The sequence below is a fragment of the Papio anubis genome, unplaced genomic scaffold (genome assembly GCF_008728515.1).
Source record: "Papio anubis isolate 15944 unplaced genomic scaffold, Panubis1.0 scaffold1003, whole genome shotgun sequence".
NCBI classification, from domain to species: Eukaryota; Metazoa; Chordata; class Mammalia; order Primates; family Cercopithecidae; genus Papio; species Papio anubis.
Window position 1 is genome coordinate 1 of NW_022159157.1, and position 9,393 is coordinate 9,393.

Consider the following 9,393-nt stretch of genomic DNA (forward strand, 5'->3'; position numbering starts at 1 on the left):
ATAATCTTGATAAGGTAGGTGTTTTCCTGGGAAGTACAGGAATCCTCCGTTCTTGTCTAAAAACACAACAACATGTGTATACCTATGTAAGAAACCTGCACATTCTGCCCATATATCCCATAACTTAAAGTATAATAAATTAAAAAAAAAAGACAACAAAAGTTGCAGGGGTTACACTATTTAATTTTAAGTCTTATTATAATGTCACAATAATCACAAGGGTATAGTATTGTCATAACAATAGAAATGTGTCAATGGAACTAAAGAGAGAGTCTAGAAATATGCTCACACATATATGTGTTTATACAGAATTCATTATTGATTTGAATAGACCGTTCTCAAAAGAAGACATACATATAGCAAACAAGCATGTAACAGGTGCTCTGCCTGTTTGATCATCAGAGAAATGCAAATCAAAGCTACAATGAGATATCATTTCACCCCAGTTAGAATGGCTTAAATCCAAAAGACAGCAACAACAGATGCTTGCAAGGATGTAGAGAACAGAGAACTCCCATACACTGTTGGTGGGAAGTAAATTAGTATAACTACTATGAAGAACAGTTTGAACGGTCTTCCAAAAAGTAAAAATAGAGCTGCCATGTGATGCAGCAATCCCACTGCTGATCATATACTCAAAAGAAAGGAAATCAATATATCAAAGAGATATCTGTATTCCCATGTTTGTTCCAGCACTATTCAAAACAGCCAGATTCGGAAGCAACCTAAATTTCCATCAACAGATGAATGGTTAAATAAAATATGGTACATATACACAGTGGAGTGCTACTCAGCCATCAAAAAGAATGAGATTCTATCATTTGCAACATGTTAAGTGAAATAAGCCAGGCACAGAAAGACAAACATCGCATCTTCTCACTTATATGTGGGATCTTCACATCAAAACAATTGAACGAGTGGACATAGAGAGTTGAAAGGTGGTTCCCAGAGCCTGAGAAGGGTAGTGGGGTCGGGGGTGAGTGGGCGGTGGGGGTGGTTAATGGGTCTCCAGGAAGGAGACAAAAATAGTCAGAAAGTATGTATAAGATCTACTGTTTTATAGCACAACAGGGTGACTATGGTCAATAGTTTTTAGTTATTTTAAAATAACTAAAAGAACATAATTGGATTGTTTGTAACACAAAGAGTAAATGCTTGAGGGGATGGGTACCCCATTTCCCATGATGTGATTATTACACATTTCATGCCTGTATCAAAACATCTCATGTACTTATGAGATGTACATCTACTATGTACCCACAAAAAGTAAGAATTATTTAAAAATGACACATAAAATGCTTTAAAAATGCTATTCCCACAACTGATTTTGCTTGTCAAGTATTAATTGTACCCATTTTAGTCTAAACATCCTTGATAAAAGAAAAAACGTAGGAAGACTCACACTTCCTGATTTCAAAACTTATGACAAAGCAACTGTAGTCAAGAGAGTAGTGGTACAAGGATAGAAGTATAGATCGATGAAATAGAATTGAGAGTGCAGAAATAAACTCATGTCTCTGGGGACAACTGATTTTAGTAAGGGTGCCAAGACAACCCAATGGGGAAAAGAATAATCTTTTCAACAAATGGTGCTGGGGCAGCTGGATAAGCACATACAAAAGAATGAAGTTTGACCTTACCTCACACTATGCAAAAATTAAGTCAAAATGAATAATAGACCTAAATATAAGAGCTATTACTATAAAATTTGCAGAAAACAACATAGGGGTATATCTTCATTACCTTAGATTAGGCAAATAATTCCTAGATAGGACATCAAAAGCATGAACAGAAAAAAAAATAGATAAATTGGACTTCAGAAAAATTTTAAATTTCTGGGCTTCAAAGGACACCATCACGACACTGAAATGCCAACCCAGCTGATGATTATTATTCCCAGATTTCTCAAAACTACTCCTGTACGTTGTCCTATGCTCCCTCCTCCTCTGGCTCCTTTCCCCTGGGTTCCGGGGTCCCTGCCCCCACTGGGCTGAACTCTGGATTCAGAGCTCTGAGTGCCAGCCTGCCTGGGGCTCTGTAGACTTGGTTTTGCATGTGGTCTCACTCATGCACTCTGACAATTGCCCTCCCCTGGATCCACCCAATGCTCCTCACGGGCTGAGCATGTCCTGTCTGCTCTCCTTCCCTGCCTCCTGGTCAGTCTGACTGAATCTTTCCTCCTCAAATGAAAAACATATGTTGACATTTCAAAATTTTAAATCATGCCCAGAGGAATAGTCTTACTTAGAACACGGCATAAATCCAGCTTCATATGGGTAAGAAATTAACTTAGTGTTCTAATTAACCTAACTAGAGAATGCAGAGACACAAATTAAAGTAACATTGAGAAAATATTTTTCACTCATGTTTTTGATCAAAATTTTAAAATTAATATAGTACAATGTTCACAAGAGTATAAAATATTCACATACATTAATTCCAGGTCTGACTGGCAGACCCTGACCAAGCAATGGATGAAAAAATGTACTCAGACACAGGCATCCAGTGAAAGAGAGAGCTAGGGGACCAGACCACTCACAGAAAGAGTTGTAGCAGCCTCCCGCCCCAACAAGCCAGCACTGTGGGTTAATATTCAGTATGGATTTAATGACAAAGGCTTTGAGTCAACACATCTTGTAGGTAATTAACATGGTCGCCCCCCAGAGACAGCAGTCCTGCACACAGATGATTAAAGGCCAGGTTTCCGGCCTAAGTAAACTAACTTATCTAGATCAATTCCTTTACACTTCCTTGTTATCTACCTTTTACTCTCTGGTTTTGGATAAGAGACTTTGGCTGCCTTCAGCCAAATTATGTTTTGAAGCCTTTGCAATACCTCCCGGCTTCCAAGAAGGTTTGTGTTTTTCCTATAATTCCTTCTTATAATTTCTCCCACCACCCTGACTGATCTCTTACATCTCCCCCTTTTCTGTTTTTTGCATCAGGTTTTGTTGATTGAAGAGCATAGATGTGTGCAGCAACAGGTTTGTCTGGCACAATGGTTATAACTCATATTCTGGCTTTGAATCCTAGAATTAGTAAATAACATAAGACAAACATGAGTATAATTATCAACGCTCTTTTCCAATCAAGGAGTGACCCCCAGGAGTGGGGATCTATCCAGGAGAGATGTTCTTGCACACCCTTCTGTATGGCTATTTGTTGGGCTTGTAGATCTATGGCATTTAGGGATTCTAGAATTTCAGTTTTAAGTTACTTTACGTCTGCTGTTAAATTATCATGAAAGGTTCCCCAGAGGTGTTGTTGCACCTCATTCCAACTATGTATTGATTGATTCCAAGGTAGAGAGGTAACACAGATGTGCCTAAGCTACCAGTCACAGTTTAATTGCTGTTTGAATGCAGGTGCCTCTTGTCGCTCCCCTATATATTCCAATTCAGCCTCAAGGGCTTGTAGATGTGCAAGAATCTTTTGCTCTATACCCTGCTTAAGTACATTAGACGCATTTCTGGCCAAATTATCTACAAAAGTAGCTGTCTGTACTGATTCAGTAATAGATGCTACAGCAACACTAGCAGTTGCTAGGATGAGTATGGCTGAGACCGTAAAGGCTATAAGTGTAACTATAAATCTTTTGCGTCTGACCTGGGACAGGGCACATTCTAAGGTGGCAAGGGCAGAGGAACCTTGCCAATCACGTGTTAAATTGACTGGTAGGAAGGCCTCCGATTGTCTCCTCAATACCATGACACTAGCAATATTTAAATTAGATGCATTATAATTAGTGATACAAGAGACGAACCAAGCCTGTCCCTGCATTTGAGTTACAAACGTGGAGTTTTGGGGTGTAATAGAAATATCGGTTCCCATAAGGAAAACATATGGATGGGTAGTACAAATCAGGCACTGATCAGTGTGATTATGAAAAAAGGTCATAGTATAATTGTGACCGGAATTATGACAGGTCCCATGCCAGGTGTTAAGGGAAGTGCTAAGATGTCCCAGGCGCCATAAAGTGTCTTTGGGTGGCATGGACTCTACTTGGGGTCTGGGATATCCCTCCCCCCATCGGCCCAAATTATAGGGGAACAGGATGTGGCTACAAAAATGCCATTGATACCAAGATAGACGTGCACATCAGTACGATCGCCCTGCAAATGGCTGTGGGGGCTCCAGTCTAAGATGTTATAATTGCCTAACTGGAGGCTACAGGCCTGTCCCCAGTGACAGACTTCCTAGCTGAAATGGAATCCATTACTTTCCTGGCTTCGTTCTTTAGCACAGGGAGGAATGTTTGGGAGAATGGCATTGATTGCGTTGCTGCGTTTGAGGCTACCTGCTGCTAAGACTGTTAAGGCATTTCCTTTGCCACAATGTGGCCAAAATTGTGTTTGGGCAGGTACACAGTAAGGGTCAGAACTTTTATAACTTACACACAGTGGGAGGATAGTGGAGTGATATGTAGTGTTACCTGGCACCTTAGTCCACTGTGTGCCATTAATGAGGGACCCCACTAGGCGTAAATCTATCTCTCCCAGCCAAGCAGTTATGTTACTAGAGGCTGGGAAGGGGGTGTCTGCCCAGGTGACAGGGCAGAAGAAGAGCAGATCTAAGCAATAAGCCCACTGGAGTGTAGCAGGTACAGATTGCAGACAAAGGGAGAGCATTAAAAGGATCAATGCCCTATGAGAGTTGAAATGTACAACAGAGAGCATAGCAAGGAACAAATTATCTGGAGTGAATGGTGTCTGTGTCCGGAGCAGGATTCGCTCAGCCTCCTGAGTTGTCTTCTTCAGCATCCCCCAGGTAATGTCCCGGGCTTGTGTCATCCGAGGAAGCAGCATTGTCTAGGGCTGCGGGTCCTGCTGGGTCATTTTCTTCATTTCTGGTATTAGGTTGGATCCTAGCCATGCCATGGTTTGCTTTGATGCATCCTGCTGGAATCCAAAGAGGATCTGGGGGGGGGTGTGAACACAAGCATATCCTCTCCCCCATGTTAGCAATTCATTTGGACCACACCATGCATTACTGCTTACATCTTTCCATGAAACAGCAGGTTTCATGTCTTGAGAGGTTTGGGCAAAGTGCTTTTCTACAGCTGATTGAAATGTATCATTTAAATTAAAAAAATTAAGAGTAAATAAAGCTTGTGCCAATAGTGTTGCAGGGTCCTTACTCATATTCCCCCCCCCCTTTTTTTAGCATATTTTTAAGGGTGGATGGCCATGTTCTACTATGGCCTGTCCTTGGGGGGTTATACGGGATGCCTGTGAAATGTTGAATGTTCCACATGTGACAAAACTGTTGAAATTGTGAGCTGGCATAAGCCAGACCATTATCAGTTTTATGTTTTGTGGGCCGCCCCATAAATGCAAAAGTTAAAAGAAGACGTTTAATGACACATCGGGTGGACTCTCCAGGAAAGGCATGAGCACTAATTAAGTGAGAATTGGTATCAACAGACACATGTACACATCTTAGATTTCCAAATTCAGGGATGTGTGTAACATCCATTTGCCATAACTGATTAGGTTCTAGTCCTCTAGGGTTAACACCTGTAGAAGAAGGGGACGTGCCTGTGAGCTGGCAATATGGGCATTGCAGGATAATTTGTCTAGCTACTCTCTGGGTCAGTTGAAATTGTTTAGATAAGTTTCTCCAATTTTGGTGGAAAAATTGATGCTATTGGGTGGCTTGGTTAAGCAGCGATGTCATAACTTGTAGGTCTGCTCGTTCATTGCCATAAGCCAATGGGCCAGGCAGTGAGCTGTGAGCTTGAATATATGTGATAAAAATAGGATGTGTATGTTCATCTAGCAATTGCTGAAGTCGAGCAAAAAGTGCACACAGCGTGGGCTCCGGAGTGGACTTAATGAGGGTTGTTTCAAGGTTCTGCAGTAAATAAATAGAGTAAGCAGGGTCACTAACAATACTGATGGGCTAAGCGAAAAAATTCTCCAAGGCCAGTATTAAGGCTCCAACTTCAGTTCTCTGAGTGCTAGGAAATCCAGAACGAGTGAGGGAATTATGCAGTCTCCACCAAATAGCCACTTTTTCATGTTCACCAGAGCCATCGGTAAATAGTGCTAAAGTGTTAGGTATGGGCGAGTGGACTATTTTTGTAGGCAAAACCACAGAAGTATGAGATAAAAACTGAAGTAGTTTATCAGCAGGAAGGGCATGCTCTATATGGCCTGTATAATCAGAGAGTGCTATTTGCAGGTCTAAAGATAAAGGCAATACTGCTTCAAATGGCTTTTTACTCAAAGGAATTCTGATGACATCAGGGTCATAACTTAGCAACTGATTGCCTTGTGTGCACCCTGAATGGACGACTTAACTAACTAGCTGGATATATAGAGAGAGTGTTTTAGTCCTGTTATGTGAGCAAAAAACCCATTCTAGAAAGTGCAGCCCTGGGGCCATCTGGCCTATTAATCCTCTTGGGGAATGTTTAGTGGGAAAAACAAACAACTGAACTGAATATTGTGGACCTATGTGATCTAGTTGCCTGTGAGAAATAGCTTACTCTACTCCCTCAATTTCCCTTTATGCTGCAGGAATTAAGTGCCTAGAAGAGTCTAGGGCAGCATTGCCTCTTAAGATAGAAAACAGGTTTTGTAACTTATTAGTAGTTATGCCTAAGGTGGGGCGAAGCCAGTTAATATGGCCTAGTAATTTCTGATCATTATTTAAGGTGTGTAAGTTGCTAGTATTTAATTTAAACTTTTGAGGTTTTACTGCCCGGGAAGTTAGTATGTACCCAAGATATTTCCAAGGAGAGGACATTTGTACTTTTTCAGGTGCTATGATTAGACCTCTTAACTGCGTGTTCTTTACAACAGAGGCATATAAACTTAAAAGTACTGGCTCTGTTGGGGCTGCCAGTAAAATATTATCCACAAAATGAATAATCTTGCAATTAGGAAATTATTTTCTACTGGCAAGCAAAGCTTGATTTACATGATACTGACACATGGTAGGACTGTTCAGCATTCCTTGAGGAAGCACTTTCCAATAAAATCCGCGAGCTGGCCTTTCATTATTGATAGCTGGTATTGTAAACGCAAATTTTTCTCTGCCTTGTTTTGCAAGGGGAATAGCACAAAAGCACTCTTTTAAATCCGTAACAACTATAGGCCAATCTTGAGGAATCACCGCGGGGGAAGGGAGCCCCTGTTGAAGGGGCCCCATAGGTTGCAAATTAACATTAATACCACATAAGCCATGCAAAATCTCCATTTACCAGACTTTTTGGGAATGACAGAAATGGGTGAATTCCAAGGGCTATTTGATGGTTCTATATGGCCGGCTTTTAATTGCTCCTCAACTAATTCACGGGCTTTTTGTAATTTCTCTCCTTTTAAAGGCCACTGTTCTACCCAAATTGGATCTAGAGAGAGCCACATCAGGGGTAGGGGAGGAATTACAACAGTGGCCATTATTAGAAAGGGGTCTGTAGAGTGACCCCCACATTGGGCTAATAGATCCCACCCCCAAAGATTAACAGGGATGGACATGATTAGAGGTTGTATACCTGCTTTCCTTCCCTCCAGATTGCAACATATTAGTGGATGTGTGCTCTGCTTGGCTGTGTGCGCTTCCCCAATGCCGACAATTTTTTGTTTCTGAGTGACCCAAGGACAAGTTTCTGGACAGTTTCATCACTCATGATTGAAATATCTGCCTCTGTGTCCAATAAGCTAGTAACATCTTATTTCCAATTTTTAAGGTAATCATGGGTCTCTGATAAGTGATTAATTGGTTCCAATATACTCCTGTGGCTCCTGTGCTTCCAAAACTTCCCTTTCCCCTTCCTTCTCCCTTGGCATTGGGGACCCAGTATGGTAAGAGTATTAACTGGACTACCTTTGATCTAGGGAGAAGAATATGCAGACCTTTACATTCCATCATAACTAATATCTCACCTTGATAATCACTATCAATTACTCAAGTGAGCACATTAATTCCTTTACTGGATAGGCTTGATTGCCCTAGAACTAATCCCACTGTTCCCGGAGGCAGTGGGCCCCAGATCCTGGTTGCAACCCTTTTAGAGTCTTCTCCTTCTTTTAGCACTAATTCGCTGGGGCAGAGTAAGTCCAGTCCTGCACTTCCAGTGGTGGCTGCTCTGAGAGAGAAGACTGTGGGCTTTCCATCTGACTGAAGAAAGCTGCTGGCATTGCCCCTGTTTGGAACAGGGCCTGGGGCTGGCCCCTCATGAAGTTTCCCACCTGGTTACTTAGGGGGTTGCCGTTTTTATCAAATTTGAACTCGCACTTATTTGCCCAATGTTTCCTCTTTTTACATCAGGGGCATATAGAAGGGGGTTCTTTTCCTGAGTTACCGTGGTCTCTATTATTGGGGCATTCCCGCTTCACATGGCCTGGCTCGCCGCATAGAAAACAATTTGGGTTTCTCTCCTTTTTCGCTTTAGGAGGCCTTAATGCCATAGCCAATATTTTTGCTTTGTGTGTTTCAGTCCCCACCAGTTGATATGCTCGTATAAATTCCCCAACTATGGCTGCATTTCCTCTGATTGCCTACATTGCTTGCTGGCAGTCGATGTTAGCATTTTCATAGGCCAATTGCAACAATAAGATATCAGTGGCCTGAGCATGACTAATTTGTCTCTTAATTGCCTGGGTTAACTGATTGATAAATTCAACAAATGGCTCCTGAGGCCCTTGTCAAACATTTATAAAAGATCCCTGTTGAACTCTGCTCTGGGGAATTCAGTCCCAAGCCCTGAGAGTGCACAAAGACACTTGTGCATAGACCTGGGGATCAAAATTTAGTTGTCATTGTACATCAGCATGGGGACCCCTCGCCTGGAGCATAGCAGCTGTTATGTTTTGCCCAGCCAATTGATTCTGACTGGCTTGTTGTTTGCATAACTCATCATAGTCTGCCCTTCAGAGGTATTGGCTGGGCTCCAAAGTTATTTTAGCTAGCACTGACCAGTCCCATGGGGTCATACAGAAGTTGTCTGACATGGCTTCAATTATTCCTTTTGTAATGGGCTAGCGGCTCTGTTTTAATTCTTTTTCTTATCTCTTTATAAGCATTAAAAGAAATGGGTTCATATACCCGATCGCCTTGTCAATTTTGCATTACCGGGCAGGCCAAGAGCTCCCCTATGAATGCCACTTACCTAAGACAGGGTCCCATAGCTGTAGTGTATCCCTTGTCTTTTTTTCCAATTTATTGGAATTTATTGGAGGAGCAGGCTTTGACAAAACCTCCATTTCCTCTTTGGTATATTTGCCCAGAAACAGGGGGCTGAGGGAGATAGAGGTGGTGAGGTAGGTGATGGTTCCTCCTCTCTCCCCTTTTCAGGCTCTTCTGTGTATAGCGGGACCAAAGCAACCCTAACTAAAGAACATAACGTTAGAGATATTGTTGGGACCCGCTGCCCTTGTACATGATGTT